The following is a 21817-nucleotide window of genomic DNA, read 5'->3' on the forward strand; positions in this document are numbered from 1 at the left end:
GGTTCATGGTGCCCCAAAGCAATTACAACAGAGACACCAAAGATCACGAATCACAGGCCACCATAACAAATACAGTAATAATTAAAATTTTTATATATTGTAAGAATTATCAAATGTGACACAGAGACAGGAAGTGACCAAATGCTGTTGGAAAAATGAAACAGATTCACGTTAGGCACGGTTGCCAGATAATTTAATTTGTAAAAAAATGTGCTATCTGTGAAAGTGAAGTGAAATAAAATGGGATATGTCTGTACATAAACTTCACAGTTTCGTAGTGTCAATACTTGTCTTTCCATGTATATAATTTGTTTTTTTAATCCTTAGTGTGTATACTACTTTCTTCCACAATTGCAGGCAAGGACTGTTTGTTGAAATGCATACTACCCAACAAAATTATTTGCAAAGTTGATGAATATTACTGATTTTAGTAATAATTTCTTATCTTCATCACCATTATCATCGAGATTTATCATCTGCCTAATGGTGATAATTATTAATATAATTTTAAAATTTAGCAAAATAGTCTCAGAATTATTCTAAAAATCTACATACATCTTAGTCTAAAGATTAATATTTAAATAATAGATGATTCCTTAAGCTAATAAGCAAAACAAAAATGTTTTTGAGCAGTTTTTATTCTATTTCATTTGTTTATTCCAACAAATTATTTAAAAATGTTTAACATTTATTATTTTTGTTATATACTTGGGTATGATTTTGTTTGATTTTAATATTATCACTTCTTATATGTTTTTCTTCCAATTTTAATGTATTTTATTTCCTTCCAAATAGAGTATTTTTGGCTGCAAATAGCAGAAATTCAGTGTTGGCCCAAGAGATAAACAGTGTTATCAAGAACCAAAAATTTTTTGTGTCTGTTCTGCTTTCTGAAGTGTTGGTTATATCCTATCACTGTTTCATGATGTGGCGACAGCCTAACAACCAAAGGCAAGAGGGCTACTCATACTCATCACTCATTTTGAGTGCAAAAGAAAAAAAGATAGTACTTTCACTTTTTGTTAATTTCTTTAAAAATAGTGTTTTCTCACCAGGAGAAACTGACTTGTTTTCAACTAGGCTTTAAACTAGTCATTGTCAAGGAAAATGGAAATATAATTGGCTTAGAGCTTAGACTATTTGTACATACCCCAGATCTCTGGAACTGTGGTGAATTCTCCAAATTTATTTCCTACAGGAAAACAGAGAATGACTGACATTCTTGTTGAGGATCCAATTGTAAACATCTTTTTTTGTTTTTTTTCTCCCTTTGTTTAAAACCCGCATTATCTTTGTTGCCTACTATATTCCAGTATGTTAGAGGGCACCCAAATTAATGAAATTAGTTTGTTGCTTTATGCCAGTATCTTGAGTTGTGAATCAACTCTTCACCATTCTCTTTGTCATTTAATAATAGAAAATAATTTTAAAGAAAATTATCCTTAAAATCAAAAAGAGAATTATATATGTATATAGGGAAATATAAGTTTTTATTAATTATAGTTTTTATTTTTGTTCAAGTATATTGTCTCCACTTTCCCCTGTCAGCCTCCCCCACCCTACCCACCCCACCTCCCACCCTCAATCCAACCCACTTTGACTCTGTCCATGGGTCCTTTATATATGGGTCATTCCTTGGTTACCCTTCCCCTTCTTTTCTCCATTATCCCCCTTCCTCTCCACTCTGGTTACTGTCAGTTCTTTATTTCAATGTCTGTGGTTATATTTTGCTTGCTTGTTTGCTTTGTTGATTAGGTTTCACTTATAGGTGAGATTATATGGTATTTGTCTTTCACTGCCTGGTTTATTTCACTTAACATAATGCTCTCTGGTTCCATCCACACTGTCATGAAGGGTAAGAGCTCCTTCTTTCTTTCTGCAGCGTAGTATTCTATACCATAGTACCATACTACCAAAAGGTACCACAGGTTTTTTATCCACTCATTTATTGATGGGCACGTAGGTTGCTTCTGGCACTTGTCTGTTGTAAATTGTGCTGCTATGAACATTGGGGTGTAGGGTTCTTTTGAATTGGTGTTTAAAGGTTCTTAGGGTATAATCCCAGCAGTGGAATTGCCAGGTCAAAAGGCAGTTCCATTTATACTTTTTTGAGGAAATTCCATGCTGTTTTCCACAGTGGCTGCACCAGTCTGCATTCCCACCAACAGTGTACTAGGGTTCCATTTTCTTTACAACTTTGCCAGCACTTGTTGTTTGTTGATTTGTTTATGATAGTCATTCTGCAAAGGACCTAAAGGAAAGAATAAATAAATGGAACTTCATCAAAATAAGAAGCTTCTGCACAGCTAAAGAAAACCAGCAAAATGAAAAGGGAACCAACTATACGGGAAAATATATTGCCAATGATACCTCAGACAAAAGTTTGATCTCCAAAATATATAAAGAACTCACATGATTCCACTCCAGGAAGACAAACAATCCATTTAAAAAATGGGCAAAAGACCTGAACAGACACTTCTCGAGGCAGGACATACAGAGAGCCCAGAAACATATGAATGGATGCTGAGCATCACTAGTCATCAGAGAGATGCAAATTAAAACCACAATGAGATACCACTTCACACCGGTCAGAATGGCCATCATAATTATATTTTTTATTTTCTTTATGTTTAAAATATATCAATCAGTTACAGTTTTCTTAAATGTTTACCTAAATCAAACTGAAAAAATATTTTTCATAATTTTGCAAAGTCATTAATATTGACTATCCTTAGTTTCTAGATTGAAAATACTTGTGATTACAAATTATTGTTTTCATTAGGAGTACAATATCAAGATAGCTTTAATGAAAGAAAAACATACAGTTTTCAGATTAATACAGAGGAAACTGCTGGCTGAGGAGAGGGAGTTAGTAAAATGGTCTCATTAGAGATGAACTACATTTAATTAGTTAGGCCTTATAGTGGAACACATATTGGAGGAAAGAAATAAAGTTTCTTCCTGGCTGAACTCCTGCTCTGCTCAAACTCTCCAAGGTTACATTAACCTAGAAGTGTCAAAAATGCTTTTTCAATAGCTTAAACAGGCTTAAATAAGTTACTTTTCAGGAATAGGAATTTTATAGAAAACCAGAGTATTTAGTAGACAGCTAGCTCTTCTACTTATTCTGAGAGTAGATAACAGAGAAGAAAATAAAGTTCCTTGAAATGATAAAAATAAAGTCATGTGGATAAGAAAACTGTGCATTATTTCACCACCAAATCAATATAATAATATAAATAAAATACCAGTAACTGAAAGAAATGGTAGTAAATATATAAAAGAATTAAATACAGTTTAAATAAATCATTAGGACAATGAACATGATAATAAAGCTAACAAATAAATTACATTTTAGATTTTACATAAAAAATCTTATTTTTTTTCCAAAATGAAGTGAATAAAATTTAATAATGTGAAAGTTACAGATTCGGATACACAAACACACAATAACATGAATATAAATAATGCTGGGCATTTAAAAACGACAGTTAATTTTTATGTGCAGTAAATTTAAACATAGATATTGATGTATATTTATTATGACTAAGAAATTCATAAAATTAAAATGACAATGTATTTTTATACTACATATAGTGTTTTGCTTCCTGCAACTTATTTGTAAAAAGTAATTTATAAATGTGAATTTCATTTATATAATTTCTTTGAATTATTTTTAAATATAATTTAATGAAATAAAGATTTTCATTGTCTGCAAACATACATTGGATACAAACTTAGCGAAGCTTATAGTTACATTTCAATTATCTGGGCCAGTTTTTTTTTGTTTTGTGTATTTACCTTCTACAATGTTTTTCTTGTCTTTTTCTGTTTTTAATAATGTTTAATTAACATGTATTTTTAAAGTTAGGATACATAATCATATAAGTTAAAAATAAGATAGTTTGGGAATGAAATGCCAAAAGATAGAACCTATTATCTTACTAATTTTCCCTGAATAATTTAGAGAAAAAAAATAAGATATCTGCAGAAAATAATCTTTAAAGAAAAAGCTAATATCTCTTTAACTTTTTATGTAACAACCAAAGTTAGATAAATGAATTATTAGAACAAAGTCCATATGTTTCCCACTTTGGGAACAGTTATAAACTCCTTTACATTATAATCTATGTAACCATCACTATTATATTTAATTGATTATTTACTTAAAAACTAGCTATAATTCTTAATGAATATTATCCTTCTGGAATTTTCCTGGTATTAGCTTATATATATTTATATTTTAAATAGTTGTGTTCTATCCATTAAAGATGTTGAAAGCAATTACTTTGCTCATGTCAGCACAGAACTTTGCCTAGATAAGACTATAGGCCCTGAAATACCTAGATTTCAGCCTGGTCGGATGCTGAGCAGAGAATCCAAATATCAGTATAATCAGACTCCAGTACCTACAGAAACTGTGAGATAATAAATTTCTTACACAACAATAAAAAACAAATAAAGCTGACTCTAGCAGAAAGAATATTTGAGTTACAATCTTCAATTCCTTTCAGAAGGCACATTGAAGGGTCTGGTTCATTTTCAAGTGTGACGAACCTAGAATTGGAGAATCAATATATATTTTTGCTTTGTTACCAAGGAATATAATTTAAACTGAGTCATTGCCAGTCTACTGATTTTGTGAAGGTGACTCTGAATCCATTTTAATTCAAGAATTTGTGATAGTTGACAATCTCCAACTTATGTATATGAATAAAAACCATACACATATTTGTATATAAACATATGCATATATTTAGAAATTTATATATACATATTACACAATATAAAGATGTGCATATATACTTACGCACATATATTACATATATTTTATATATATGTGTGTTTATACTTAATTGTTTAATTTGAATGAGCATGTAGTTTCCAGAGGACTATGTGCTTTGTCTTTAAAAGTAGCACTCAGTGGTAAAGTTTCAGTCCCTTATCTAAAGTCTAAAATTCTGAAAATAAATCATAGCTATGAAAGTTTCTGCATAATTTGACCATGTTGATTATTTTTTCTTGGATAAAGAAAAACAATTTAAAAAATAAATAAATAAGCACAGGCTCACTCCTGGAAGGAAATATACTTCTTTCGATTTTCTAAAGAAGTAATAAGCCCTGGCTGGTGTGGCTCAGTGGATTGAGCACCAGTCTGCAAACCAAAGGGTTGCCGGTTAGATTCCCAGTCAGGGCACATGCCTGGGTTGCAGGCCAGCTACCCAGTGGGGGGCACATGAGAGGCAACTACACATTGATGTCTCTCTCTCTCTCTCTCTTTCTCTCTCCATGCCTTCCCCTCTCTGTAAAAAAAAATATGTAAAATAAAATGTTTAAAAAAATAAATAAAGATGTAATAAAATGAGAGTGTGACAACTAGCATTTTGAAGCATGTTTCAGTTGACTCTTACTAGGTTCCATTATGACATCTAATCACATCCAGAGCACAATAAGATAGGCAGAAGAATCAGCATAACATACTTGCTAAGAATTAATAATTATCTATTAAATTAAAACAAAAATTTTTCCTATAGTGGTTTTTTAAAAAATAGGGAAAATATTTTTTAATTAAAGATATTAAAGGGAAATGATCTGATTAATCAGTACATTTTTATAAAAATAACTGTGGAATTAGTGTCTTTTTGCAATCTGTACAATTAAAACATAATTAAAAGTAGAGAAAAGTACAGCATTTCATAGTTTATAATTGGGGTTTGTTAACATAAAAAAGCAAATGAACACTAAGATGATTGATACAATCGCATTCCCTTTACCTTTTTGCCTTAATGAATCAAATCCACATTTGGTTAGGTTAACTACAATGTGTCGGTGTAAGTATAGGAGACTTATAAAGTCAACTGGAGTAACCCAAGCACTCAATCACTACAGGTCTTACCTGTTCATTGCTGCCTCATATTCACCAGCTTATTCCTTTACACTCCCACACTTAGAGAACCACTTTCTGAACATTCTACCTAATGACCTCCCTCATCACTCCATCACCTTACCCACCTTTCTTTTTTATGTGTTCCCTACTTGCCCTTATAGACTTTTTTTTTCCTTCTATGTTTCCTTCTATCGCCTCTCTCCTCTGATACAACACCATAGGTCTTAGAACACCTACGACAAAATAAACCAATTGAAGGTTTAGTTTCCCCACCACATTATAAATACACCACATAGTTTCAGTAACATATTCATTAAATATGCATATATCTTTCAAATAATGAAAGAAAAAATGTATTTATTCACAGAAAACACCAGACAGTACATTAGCATTCTATACCTAGGAAAAATATCTTTTCCACAAAGAGCAAAATAAAGATTTCTTTTGACATAAGTGGAGAGAATCTATTGTCAGACTAACGCTATAAAAATGTTCAAGAAAGTCCTTCAGAGAGAAGGAAATGATACTAATGAAAAATTTGAGTTTACCAAAAGAAGCACTGGAAACGGCAAGTGCATATTTAAATACAAAATACTTATTATTTTAACACTTCAAAAGTGAATTGAAAATAGTAACAATGCATTTTGTGGTTTATAACATATGTAGAAATAAAATGTATGGCAATGACAACATGCAGGCCAGGAGAGGGATGATGGAAATATACTGCTGTAGGCTCCTCACACTCCATGCAGATGGGCATAATATCAGCTGAAGCTGTACTTTGATCACTTACAGGTTAATGATTTAAATCTCTGAATCCTGGAGCAATCGCTAGGTAGGTAGGTAGACAGATAAGTAGATAAGTAAAAAGATGAGAGAGAGAGAGAGAGAGAGAAAGCTACTAAGTCAATAAAATGAGATAAAATAGAACCATGAAAAATATTCAACAAAACCAAGGGGTGGCAGGGGAAGATTTTTAAAAAGAGAAGAAAGTAGAAATAAACTTCATGGTATTGATAAAGTACGTTTAAAAAATAAAAGTCAAAAACAGGGAGCTAATTCAAATTTCTATTGACATTTCCACTGATAAAATTTGCTCATTTTAATACAGTTTTTGCAGATAATGCTTCAATTTCCATGTTCTAATTTTTAAATATTTAACTTAAAAGCAAAAACATATATTTCAATGTAATTTGAAGTAGTTATTTTATCAATCTTATTTTCTTATTTCTCATTTCATTAGTATAGTACTAGGTAATTAAACTCTGGGCATTGTACAAAATGCACATAATATAATTTTTCTCTTGCATAAGAGTCATACAATGGGGAATAACCTGCCTATAAATTTAAATTAAAATGTAGTAAAGTATTTCAAAAATAGAAAGTGACACTTGTAATTTTTATGAAAAAGTTATACAGGTATTAAAAAATTCTTTATGGCTTGTTTAGAGAAACAACAATAACAACAAGAACAATTGATTAACCAGAAACTTTTGTGATAAAATGTAACATTTTTCCCCCCTAAAGCAGCATAGCTGCTCTGAGGCATATATCTGACAGGCTGCCTTTGACAGCTGGGAAAAGAAATAGGAGAAATATTTGCAACATCAGAGTATCCATGTAATGCTTGGAAGTATTATTCATTTGATTTTGAACTAAAACAAAAGTGGAATTTTGCCATGATACTATTCTCATTGTTTCATTTCAATTACAGACAGTTCTCCCAACTGCAAAGTTATGCAGTGCCGTGCTACGGTTGCCCTAATAAAACACCGCCAGTTGAGTAGCTTAAACAATAGAAGTATATTTTTTTCACAGTTCAGGATCAAGGTGCTGGCAAAGTGGGTTTCTCCCTGGGCCTCTCTCCTTGACTTACAAATGCCTGCCTTCTTGCTGTGTCCTCATAGGGCTGTTTCTCTGTAAGAACATCCCTGATATCTTTCTTCTTATAAGGAAACCAGTCCTATCAGATTAAGGACCTAGATAAGGTCATCTTTTTAAAACCTTATCTCTTTAAAAGCCTTATCCTAATGGTGGTCCCATTGGGGGTTAAAGCTTCAAAGTATAAATTTGTGGATGGGGGCATAATTCAGTCCATAACACCAGGGATTTTCTAAACGAGGTATTCATTTAGTAATTGTTTTGTTTTCTGCCATCATCTGTTGCCGTCTTTCTTCTGAGTGCTTGGGTATTGTTTATGTTATTTATTCTGTTATTATTTCAAGGCTATACTGATTTATTAACTTTTTATTAGTTTCTCCAAAAATGTAGGTAATTTTTTACATTTATGTAGGTCTTATAAAGAATTCCTTTCATCCTTACTTTAACAGAGAAGTTAAAACTCAGGCCCTCTGTGTTTTCTTGAGCCTTTCCTGGTCCCAACTTCTATTTATTTTTATGAGTAGAATCTCATTGGTGATCTATGAGATCTGCAGTCTTTGATATGTCAGAATATTTGAAAGCATCTTTGCCTCCTTCTTCCGGCTGTTCTGCTGTGGTCAATCATTCTTGCTCACAGCAGTTGCCTCTCAAGTATGTTGGAGATTTATGACATTTGCCTGCACTGGTCACCTCAGAAGTTTCTAATCTTTCCTGTGGCACTTTCATGGTTTTCTGTGTAACTTTTCTTCAGAAAGCTTTTACACAAAATTTTAGATTCAGGGTTCTGGAAAGAAATGTATGGAGCACTCAAATTAGGAACTTCGTGTATTCTTTACAGTGAGAATAGTCACAAGGTGTAAGGATGTTTTGAAGCACAAGAAATAGTCCAGGCATCCACAAATAGTGACAACAGTTATATACCTAATAGCAGATAAACTAAACATCTTAGGCATGCAAGAACATGGGAAGAAAGTGGCTAGCAAAACTTGCAAAAAGAAACACGAATAGAGAGAGTTGTGTTAAAAGAAGTAATGACATCCATCTAAGAGACACACAAATTCCAAATACCTCCCAGGGACACTAAAAAAGTGGAGTAAATATATAGACATCAATATAACCTCCCCCAACAGGGATTTCCTACCAGGACTCTGCAATGGTCAAGTAAAACTGAAAGCCAACAAGTTCTACTTTCCAGGACAGAAGTCAGGGGAAGGGTGGAGAGTAGACTTAGTGCCACAAATGGAAGATCGGTGAATTCCAGCAATTCGTCCCCTTAGCTTTTCCCTCTTGTCCTTTTTTCAAGGAGAAGTTTGTGTCTCCATCTCACAACAATACAATCAGCTGCTAGTAAGTTTATCACCATGGGTGCTATTAATTTGTTTCCGCTGTGGTTCTTTAGAGAAGGCAGTGAGAACAGGAAGAAAATAGGCACAGTATAAAATATATAGCTGCTATAGTTCTGGGCTTCCTAGTTGATCACAAAGTATAAGTTTGTAAAAATAGACATTTTTAGGTATCTAAATAATAATAGACTCTACTAATTCCGTAGTGCCCTCACCTTTTTCTATATTACAGATAAATTGGGTTCTTGACCCAAAGTATTATTCTTGTAGAAATTGATACTACTGACCATTTTTTTTTAGTAGAAACAACAGTTCTCAATTTAACAAATTGGGAAAGAGAACTTTAGGAAAAATCACAGTGAAATTTTTTTTTGATTTCCAAATAGTGTTCCTGTCCCTTGCTCTGTATCAACAACGCAATTTTCCCTAATAATCGGGATCAATCAACACCATAGGTTTCATGTTGGTTTGTTATTTAATCTGAATAATGAATATCAAATTATAAAGAGTATTTTTCAGTTTCCAACTGATGAATGCAGGCGTCCTTTGGGAACAATGATATATGAGCACAAGTTCAAGGTAATGGAAACAGAGATAAATTCTTCAAACTGATTATTAAGTATAATGATTAGAGAAACTACTCCTCGTTTTACAGTTAGTTTAGGGATTCTTGTTTCTGACCATGGGGAGACTGCATTATATATTGGTTACTGATTTTAGACGAATGCTTTATTGTAAAGGCTGAGATCCCAGAGCAAGTGATTCATATAGGTCACCTGTAGCCCTAACTGAGCATTTGGAGGGCATTACATTGTTTTTCTAAGCCATGTGCTTCCAATTGATGGAACACATGATAAAACCAGTGGACTCCATACAGGAAGTATACTGACCGTCACACTTTCTTTGCTATCATTTCCCTGGCAGACAACGTTATGTGACATATCATGGTGATGAACATAACATTCTATAAATTTATGAGTAATAGTACTGTCAGATGTGTCATATGCAAAGAAAGCAAATCTATACCCAAAATGTAACTGTCTGTGTAAAATCTAATGTAATTGATGTGTCATAATGATACCAGTTTGTTTCCTATCAGGAATGTGTCATGGTGAGCATTTATTTGATATTTTTATACTTATTCCAAAATCAAGAGATTTATGACTAAATACATCATAGTCTTTTACTCATCTGAAAGATTTTCTTCCTATTTCATTCCATATTCTAGCCAATGAATGGCATTTCAATCTACTTATACTCTTGAGCTAGACATCTTAGAAACACTCTTGGCTAATTCCTCTATTTTACCCTCCTTGTTTTATCAGTAATGAGGTTTTAAAATTTTTATTCAGAATGTCCCACCATTCTGCACCTCCTTCATTCTCTGTATTGCTGCTCACCCTGGAGACTTTCCTAATACTACTCTGCACCAGTATAGTAGACTTCTCTTTATCCATCCTGTTTTCAGTCTTTCTTCTCTACATTGCCCTCTAACATATTTCTAAAACAAAATACAAATATATCACCTATTTTCTTTTAATTAGTCTTCCTTAGAGATCATAGGACATAGAAGATCCATTCAAATTTGACCTCCCCCTATCTTTCCTTTACTCCTTGTCATCTATTTTCCCCAACCCCATAGGTTTTATGTTTTAACCACAATGTACTACATTATTTAGTACTTAATAATATAAGGATAATATATGATATGTTTTTACTATTGTTCTGTGCATTGTGATTTTTATTATACTTCAGGAAAAACAGTCAGATGTATGTGAGTATAATTTGAGGGTCAAGTAAAAATATTTAAGGTCAAGTTACAAGTATTTTGTATCTTCTTCAGTAAATGTTTCTATTTTTCATAGTACATGTCTGGATACTTTCTGTACCCACCTTGATATCAGCCATTTTTTTTACCTGAATATTTTCTCACATTTAGTCAATGACTATTTCTTCCTTAAAAGTGTAACTATCTCTATCTTCACAAATGAAAAAAAAAACAAAACAAAAATTGTAAACAGGGGTATTAACTTTCACATAAAATGTGTAGATGGTTGTTTTTTTTTTTTTTTAAACAAACCATTTAATGCAACAGCAGTTTTTATAGTCTCTCTGCCACGTATAAATTGGTCTTTTGGGAAGCACACAACAATGTCAATTAACTAGGTATATGTGTCCACTATTTATTTTCACACACACACACACACACACACACACACACACACACAACATGACATTTAGTATCTAGTCACCTTGTGTAGAGGGTTTTGTTTTGTCTGGTCTCGCTTTGCTGTCCATTGATTAGATGGGTATAGAAGCAGAACTTCTTTGTCACTTTGCTGGAAACTGTCTGGATAGCAATGGAGTGTACCATAAATCAATTCTACTAGGAGCACGACTCACAACCAAAGTCAATATCATGGTATCAAGCACCTATAACAGGAATCAAAATGAAATAAACCTCAGCACTAGCTTTATCTGAGAAATTTAAAGTTTTTAAAATGTGTACAATACTATGATAGGGCCTTGTGTTTGTTTATTTTACATTTAACAAGGTATATAAATGTTAGACATATTTGACAGAAGTGGAAAATGCTGAAAAAAATAATTGATTGTTGTTTTTAAATGTTTTGTTACAATATAAAATATATAAGCATGCCCAAACAAGAATTCTGCTAAGTCAAATCTGAATTATTCAGGACTCTATTCCCACAAATGGGGTCCTATTGATTTTTTAATTCTATAAACTACTCTGGATTCTGTTTAATAAATACCGAAACAATTTCATGCATTTTATATTGGTTCAGTATCTATGAAACAGAATCCAGAATATTTTAAAGAATTTTATATAATATTATATATAATATTGTATGTTTTATATTATATTAATTTTTCCAAAGATCTCTTATTTTGTTTGTATTCCTAAATTACTTATTTTTTTCTACAAAATCTCAAATTAAACAAACTGCATTCTACTTTGTTGCAATTATTTGTTTTAAATGTCATGCAAATTTTGCAAAGGGAAACATTGGCTATGCAAGAGAAATAGAATGGAAATAATCCAGTAGTACATTCTTAATGTGAAAAGGAGTTTCCATTTGTAAAGCATTATTACTGTTATTTGTTCAGTAATTACAGTATTTTAGGCATACTGAAGAGAAGTAAAGAAAGGTCATAATCTTAAAGAGAAAGTGTCGGTCATTTCAATGGTATAATGATTAAGTAAGAAATATTTTTTGGAGTGCAGTACAATACATTCAAAGATTTGAGTAACAGGTTATTAGAGACATTGCAAAGGCTTTCCTGCCCATTGTGTTTTGCATATACTTTTCTTAGAAAACAATTTGCTTACTCTTTGACTGCTTGTAGTTCAATAGATGTTCAGCAGCCCATTTTAGTGCTCAATAATTCCTAGTGCTATGACAGGACTTGTTTATAAGTGTTTAAGAGAGCTCCTATTGCGATAGAATAGCACTGATTGCCAAGGGCTTGCGATAACTCATGGTGACATTGCTCATATTCAGAAGGGTTTTTGTATTAGTACGACCATTTCTGTACCTCCTGTCCCGGATTTTCTAATACTACTCACTGATGGTAGTTATTACTGTCATTACTGTTATTATTATTATTCTTGTCACCATTATAAAAATAACTTAGATGTTTATTGGACAAAGGGTTAAATTTTAAACTTAGTGTGAGACTGTGTATAGGTAAACATTACTGCAGAATAAAGTAAAAGAACATTGCAGAAGACTCACAATAGCCTGCAGATGCCACGTCCTTATGGCCATGGTCCCTTGAAAACTGCTAGGGTGAAAGTAAATTGATATATTTATCGTTAGTATTGAGCTTATTTTTGGCAATGTTTTGTAAGTGTGTGTATCAAAATAAAAACTTTAGCCAAAAGTTCTACTTCTAACACATATGCTTAAATAAATAAGTTAAAATATCAATAAGGCAAATATATAAATTGCTCATTAAAGCATTGCTTACAATCGTATCAAGATGGGAATTGCTTATGTTCAAGAAGAAACTGCTTAATAGAGTGAAATCATCACAGGAATATGATATTAAATATATGGAGACGCATTTGTTAATAAGTAAGTCTATCTAAAATGTATAATAGTCGGTTTAAAAAGGGTATTAATTCAATCAATAGATATTTACTGAGAGAAAATGTATCAGGAAACAATATACATTACTTAAAAGTGAGAGTTAGAGCCCTGGCCGGCTAGCTCAGTTGATTAAAGCTATACGCCAAGGCTGCAGGTTCGAACGCCGATCAAGGCAGCTTTAAGAAGCAACTGATGAATGCATAAATAAGCAGATCAACAAAATGACATTTCCCTCTCTCTCTCAAATCAATAAAATGTCTCTAAATTTAATTAAGAAGTTAGTGAGAATGAAAGCTTAAAATAAGTTACATTAAATATATTAATTATTAAAAAGAATTACAGAGTGCGACCTTGTCTCAGGGATGAGGGAAGTCATGAAAAATTAAAATAAAGATGAAATGCACAGAATAACAAAGAATTAGGTCAGTAAAAGTTGTCATGTTGCAAGAACATTTGAAGCACATCCACCATCTGTCTAAATGCCAGGTCACTGTGAGCAGCTTATCTGCATTGTTGTCTTGTTTAGTGAAGGGGACGTCATGGTTTGAGAGGCTGAAGAAGAACCTGCTGCCAGGCCAGCCCTGTTAGGCTATGTTAAGAATTTTATATTGAGTCAAATGTAAGAGGTTATAGCAATGAAAAGTTTTTCATCTAGGGAGAGACATCATCCTTTATTTTCCTGCTAAAAAAATCTCTTGGGTGGCAGAGAAGCAAACGGGTCAGGGTGGGACAAGAGCAGATATTAGAGTCTGGTTGTGGGTGTAAACAGTAAAAGCTAGACATTGAAGTGGCCTGAGTAACAGGGTAGCAACAATGATCAAGACATTTAATAGACGCATGGATAAGACATTTAGTAATTGAATTTGAGGAGTGAAGTACTAACAATATTTAAAAAATAATAATTCACAGTAGTAAATCCAAGCAACATGTCTAACTGTATTACATGAATGTTACCTCTGAACAAGTATATATAAAAATGTTAATTGAGCAATCACTGATAGGTAGGATGACAGATGACTTTGGTTTTCCTCTTTACACTTTTACTTAGATGACATTTTTCAAATAGCACTTATGACCTTTCTAATAAAAATAATCAATGTTGAAGCAAGCAACCGGAGGCACCATACCTCATATCTTACTTTCTTAATTGCTGAATTCTGGCTACAGTGTATATATTTAAGACTTACCCCTTAGCCCTAATTAAACTGTCTCAATTTTTCTCTACTGTGGCTGTGGAGTTGAGAATGGTTTAGAGAGGGAGCAGCAGGATTATACTCGAGAGAAAAGAATGCAGTCTTAATTGTGGCATTTCTAACTTGTAAATTTATGAAAATATGGACATTATTTGTTTTATTTAGTATGTTTATCTTCAGTATACAAAATAGTGTTTTGCAATTAGTAGTCAGGAAATACGTTTTGAATAAGACTAATCGTTATTTTTTTTGATGTCAATTCTACCCTTTTAAGACTTTCTCATAGTTTGCCTTAATTCTACTAGCTTAAACAGGCATAACAACTTTGTTATTATTTCTTAAGACTGTTTTCATTAATGCCTTACATAGACTGTTTCCATAATTCCTGAGAGCATAGGTCTCCCTGACATTTCAAGCCAACCTTGGAGTTTTCCTTCTTGCTAACTCGATTCATAATTTTCCATCAATTCCCTTCACACCTGGGTCACGCACCACTTACTTCTCAAATGACAAATTGTCTGCTAGAAGCAGTTGTCTGAGATTGACAAAAAGAACCCTTCCAACCATGAAACTATATTTAGTTCAAAGACTAAGATTTTTTTTAATACAAAGAGTAGATTTGATTGTATAGACCTAAAATAATAAGAAATTTTAAAAATCTGGAAGTGTTTTATAAAACTATATATGAAAAATTAAAATTATTATGGTGAGCTTGCAATTTACAAAATTAGTTAATATCAGGATCATCAAAAAAGTTTAAAAAAAGAATTTGCATCTTTTGAACATTAGTTCTAAAATAGTTGCTGCTATTTTCTGTGATTAGAGAGAAAATTCAAAACTTCTAATAAAACATATATACAATAAAAGTTATGTAAATATTATTGTCCTAACAGTGGCAAAACATTGAGATCACTATCTTAGAAATATGTAAGAAATGAAACCAACACCTAAACTCCATAAAATAGTGTTACATGATATGAACAGGATACTTTTACACATAAATTACAGGTGAAATTCAAGTAACTATTAGTCAAATAAAGAAGGTACTGATAATATTCTGATAAATAATAAAATTGAAGAGGCAGATTAGTGACTAGAAAAAATTTCTTATTTAACAGAATATTGATTCTATATGCCTCAGGAAAGATATATTTTTTTCCATTTGGCATTTATAAGAAAATTTTTGTAAGATTTCTTATTAAATCAGGTAAAGACTAAGTATGCTATTTGCTAGATGTTTAAAACAAAAATGAAACACTAACATATTTATCCTTACAGTCTCAAAATCACTTTTATGTTAGCATTCTCAATTAATTGAGATTACATGGGTTCAAATAAAAAACTCATTAATTAAAATAAATTAATAAAACTCATAAATTAATTAAAAAAGACAACTTAAAAAAGTTCCAGCCAACAAAAAGTTAGATGCCATCCAATAGTAATACAAAATATATTTAAAAGAGAATATCAATAATTTACTTCTGTGACCTACCACAAATTTACATTTATATTTATCATATTTAAGGGAAGGGAAAAAGGCAAAACCAAATAATTTTGAATGTAAAAATCAAGAGCGCAACATCTAAAACGAGTAAAGTAATTATAATGCAGGTAAATTACAATGTCATTGTGTGGTGAAGCAGATACTTAAAAGACTATACATTCTGCATGAAAAAGTTAAAAGGATATAAATTTAATTTAGAGGGAAACATTAGTTGTATGCAAAGACAAATTACAGTAATAGCAAGTCATAAAATTATTAAACGTACTATTTTTCTAAATAAGTGTTAATTGCTAAAAGTACTATTTTAAAATAAATCTCAAAATTTCATATTCAAAAGGAAGTAAAAAATTTAAGATATGAAGACTGTAATACATACTCCAGTCATCTAGAAAAAGTAACTTTAAACTATAAATCTATTAATTTAAGCATAATAGCAAATTATTTATTTCAAAAAAATGCAAACAAACTGCTTAATCTAATGAAAAGAAAAAATGGGAAAAAGAAGAAACAATTTTAAATGCTTATGCTAGCAAAAAAAAAGACCTCCCATCGATTACCTTATTTTCATCTTAAGAAGCTAGGAAAAGAAGAGCCAAATAAACCTGTTGCGGAGAGCTCAGCGCAGGACGCTGCTGGGTCTGAGGGTTATTGTCCGAAGCCAGATGAGGGAGTGAGGCTCTGAATCCCGCTGAGCCAGTCCTGAGGTTGTCACAGATGGGGGCGGGGCGGGGGGAATAAACACAAGTCGCCCCAAACACTTCTCTCTTTGCCAGGAGAGGGGAAGGGGCTCTTCCCTCTAGTGGAGCAAGCCCTGTGCCCCCGTGTCCCAAGGCTTTTCTTGAGAACCATATGCACAGGGGTATGATGCTCATCAATCAATGTCAAAAGGCTACGTTTATAGGAAAGAGATAGAGATCATAGATAACAATGGGAGGAACTCAAGAGATCTGCTTCAGGTCAGGGTCTATGAATAATGTAAATCTCCTTCCCAGTGAGCTGGTTATCATAGCTTTTGAGGGAAGAACAAAGCGTGCTTAGAGCAACTTACTTCTAGGCCTGATTGTCCCAGGGACAGCCCCATCCAGGTTAGGGCTGTACCTACCTTTAGTATGTTTCAAGCCTGAGTCAGATTGGTGGGGCAGAGCCACCAAGAGATAAGGAGACTTCTTTCAGATAGAATGAGGACTGTGGCCATGTCCAGGCCCAACCGAGCTGAGGGGTGCGGGCCTTTTTGCCCTTTCTCCATATCTCCCAAGTCTTTGTCTGCTGCCCAAATCAGCCATGTCTGTCTTAGGTCATCTCTCCTCGTGAGAGAACTTACCCGTCATCAACAACCGACCATCACAGGGCCAAGCAGGGCGATGTGAGGGAGGCAAGGGCTGAGCTCCTGTAAAGGGGACAGGTTTTGTCTCCTCAGTGGCCTGTTTTCCCAAGGCCTCCTTGATTATTTCCAGCCTTGGGGCCCGCTCGCCTGTCAGCGGGGCTACAGTCCTTGAAACCAGATGGGACAGTTCCCAACATCAACCCAAAACAAGAAGAATAGAGAAAATAATACAAATTAGAGTGTTAATGAATAAAAGTGTTTAAAAAAAAAAGAAAGAAAATTAATGGAACCAAACTTGTTTACTTTAATTAACAAATTTGATAAACCTTTAATGTTAGATGTAAACTTAATGTTTTTCTTTAAGTTAACTGGATACAGATACTGAATAATTTATACTTTGTTTTAAAAAAATTCCTATGTGCTTTTGCTTACCGGTCATTAAATTTCAGAAATATAAGCAGCATTTGAATCATCAGTGAAACAAAGACTTTAAAGCCAAAATTTGGTCAACTAATAGATGTTGTTAAAAGAAAATAATTTCAACAAAAACAGAAAATTTTAATTTAAAACAGTGAAAGAGTTCAAATATATCAATAATCATAGAATACACAAACATATGAAAACAATCTAAAGACAAGTGATCTCTAAGCAGCAGCACAGCTGTAAGGCTTGCGCACCGGCAGCGTGAGCAGAGGGAGCCCCGGTGGGTCTGTGTCACTGCTGAGAACCCAGGCTCAGGAAACCCCCAATGTCATAAGGGGCTACTGGTTGACCTTCTGATCTTTTGCTCCCACGCAGATATTATCTTTATTCTGGAATTTAAATAAATCCACTCTCTGACTCAGACAGAGAGGCTTGCTCCAATTCATAAGCTGTCTGTTTGCAAACGTCCTTGAAGAAAGTCTGAGATGCATAGACACACCATGGAGAATTGCCTTCCCACAGGTGTCAGATTGAATAAAATAATCATGCTTTATATTATTCACAACAGATGTTGTGTTTTAAATGTTACTCAGTGATACAAAATTGAAGCGATGAAAAATAAATTCCAAGTGCTATGGACTGTATGTTTGTGACCCCTCCAAATTCATATGTTGAATCCCAATTTGCAATGTGAGGGTATTGGGAGGTGGGGCATTTGGGTAGTTGTTAGATCATGAGGGTAGAGGCCTCATGAATGGAAGTATTGCCCTTATAAGAAGAGATATAATAGACACGATCTTTCTCTGCCATGTGAGGATACAGTAAGGAGATGACTATTTGTAAACCAGGAAGTGGGACCTCAGCAGACATGGGATCTGCCAGTGCCTTGATCTTCGCACTTTCCAGCCTCCAGAACTGTGAGATATGAATGTTGTTGGTTAAGCTACACCATCTATGGTATTTTTGTTATAGCAACCTGAAATGACTAAGATACCAAGAAAATACAAAAAATTTAATAATCTTGGATAGCAATATAAATGACATTTTAAAAGAATATTTTAAAAAATATATGGCCAAAATGTTCACTAGACTTTATAGGATCCATGTGTTGATAAAATGATCAAGTCTACTTAGAAAATATAACAGTTGTTACCTGGAATAAAACCAGAAAGATAGCCTTTAAATATGACTAAAAATAAACCAATCAATAGATATATTTTCAAAAATCACAAATATTATGGGTATTATAAAACATCTCTAACTATATACACTGAAGTAGCAAAAAAAAATGGGTTAGATATAAAAACTGTTGATAACAAGCTTTACTTGTAGAACTGTGGACCTATAAATGGTCATATATGATTATATCCTTTTTTCTAAATATTTACTACCTATGCTTGTAAAAGATGAATTATTCCCCACCCACTGACATCAGACTTGGACTTGTGAGTTGCTTTCTTCAGATAATTGTGAGTACGGGTGTGGTAGACAATATCTAAGCATTAAAATTGAGAGCTTTTGAACTGTTTCAACACTGCTATCTTCTCTCTGATGTAGTGGCACAGTATGTCTCGGAGGTTGCTTCTGTAGCCAGGGTACTCCAATGAAGAATATCTGTGAAAAACAAGACTACTGTTTGTCCTCATAAGCAAAAATTAACTCAGAATGGATCAAAGACCTAAATATAAGACTTGAAACAATAAATTACATAGAAGAAAACATAGGTCCTCAACTTAGGAACCTTAGCCTTAGAGAAGAATTTATGAATTTGACTTGAAAATCAAGGGAAGTAAAGGCAAAAATAAATGAATAAATTTATATCAAACTAAAAATCTTCTGTACAGCAAAAGAAATTGCCAACAAAACAAAAAAAACAACCAATCAAATAGAAGATATTTGCAAACAACAGCTTTTGTAAGGAATTAATATACAAAATATATATATAACTCACAACTCAACACCAAACAATCCAATTAAAAAATTGGCAAAGTACATGAACAGACAGTGCTCCCAAGAAGACATGCAAAAGACCAACAAATATATGAAAAAGATGCTCAACTTATTACCTATTGGGAAATTTATATAAAAACTACAATGGGATATCACCTCACATCTGTTAGAATGACTATGATCAACAAGTCAAGTAATGACAAATGTTGGAGAGGCTGCGGAGAAAAAGGAACTCTCACTCACTACTGGTGGGAATGTAAATTTGTACCGCCACTATGTAAAACAGTAAGGAGACTTCTTAAAAAATTAAGAATAGAGTTAGCATTTGACCCAGCTAACCCCACTCTGGGAACCTATCCCCCGCAAAACTGAAAACATTTATTCACAAAGATATATGCACCCTTATGTTCACTACAGCATTATTCATGGTGACCAAGACATGAAAACAACCAAGGTATCCTTCGATAGGTGATTGAATAAAGAAGACGTGGTACACATATACAATAAAACACTACTCAGCCGTAAGAAAAGATGAAATACTGTCATTTGTGACAACATGGATGGATCTTGAGAATATCATGCTAAACAAATCAGTCAAAAAAGTCAAAGAACAATATGATTTTACTTATATATGGGATACAAAACTAAAAGCAACAAATGAACAAACAAGAAAACCAAAAATAACAGAACTTCATAGATGCAGACAACACTGTGGTGGTTACCAGAGGGAAGGGGTTGTTGGGTGGTACTAAAGGGTAAAGGAAGTCAAACATACGGTGATGGAAGAGGATCTGACTTTGAGTGGTGGTCACACATTGTAATATACAGACCATGTATTATAAAAATGTATGCTTGAAATCTATATAATCTTATTAACCGATGTCACCCCAACAAGTTTAATTTAACAAAAAGACAAATCAGAGAAGTATTTGAGCTACATAACATCAATATACACATAAAATTTCATTGTTGTTAACTACTTAGATTTAAAAAACAATGTATTACGTCTATTGTGGTGATATTGGTTAATGATATTATATAGGTTTCAAGTGTACAATTCTAACATTTATCATCTGTTTATTGCATTGCTTGCTTAGTACCCAAAGTCAGATCTCCTTTCATCACTATATATTTGACTCACTTTACCTTTTAATACCTCTCCCAACCTCCTTTCCCTCTGGTAACTATCATATTGTTGTGTTGTCTGTGTCTATGAGCTTTTGTTTGTTTTTCTTGGTTGTTCATTTATTGCTTTCAGTTTTATATCCCACATATGAGTAAAATCGTATGATTCTTGACTTTATCTGTCAGACTTACTTTGCTTGGCAAGATTTTTTTGTTTGTTTGCCCAGCCTGTGTAATGTATCATATAGACTGATGAACAGAACTGGATTTACAGAATTGTTTTAGCAAGGCAATAATGTATATTAATTTAAAGCACACACAAAAGTTTTCTAAAGTCATAGATTCATATGCCATATTATCAAGCCACAATTCTATTAAATTAAAAACACAAAATATATTTTAAGTAATACACTGGGAAATCAAATATGTTATTTATTGACATATAGGGATCTGGTAAAATCACTGGGGAGTGGGGAGGGACCCCAAAATGGTGTGCGAAAGCCTGTGTTCCCCAAAGAAGGGGGGTCACAGGAAATGCCAGAGCTGTGGGGCTGCAGCAGGGGGAGGGAGAGATTTCCCTACCCTCAGGGAAAGGGTAAACAAAACCAGCACAGCAACACGACACAGTAGGAGGAAGCTTGCACAGAGTTTGCACCAGGCCAGTGAAATGTTTAGACAGAAGGTAAAAGCCCTCCTGCTAGCTTCCAGAGCTCGAGGAACTTTGGGACCAAAGATTTAAACAGTGTGCAGAGAGAGCCTTGTACTTTTTCCTTTGCCTTGTCAGCTTGGTTGGGGGCCGGCTTGCACCAAAGGTGAGCCCGGCTGCGCTCCAGAGATGGGTGCCCTGGTGGTTGCCCACAGGGTGCCGCTGCTTCGCACAACACAGAAGGTCCGCCATTGTGCCCTTCTCTGCCTCTAAGATCGACGCACAGATGTGTAGCTATAGCGCTCGCCAGCCCTGGGAGCTCAAGCAGCCTCAGGTACAGGGCCCCACAGATGTGCCCCTGTAGGATGGGCTGAAGTGGTCCACAGCAGCCCCGGGCACCAACGTGGGAAGCTACGATGTGGTGAT

Source organism: Pteronotus mesoamericanus, unplaced genomic scaffold, assembly GCF_021234165.1.
Source record: "Pteronotus mesoamericanus isolate MK-2021 breed Mesoamerican mustached bat unplaced genomic scaffold, CSHL_Meso_final contig_179, whole genome shotgun sequence".
In the NCBI taxonomy this organism is placed as follows: Eukaryota; Metazoa; Chordata; class Mammalia; order Chiroptera; family Mormoopidae; genus Pteronotus; species Pteronotus mesoamericanus.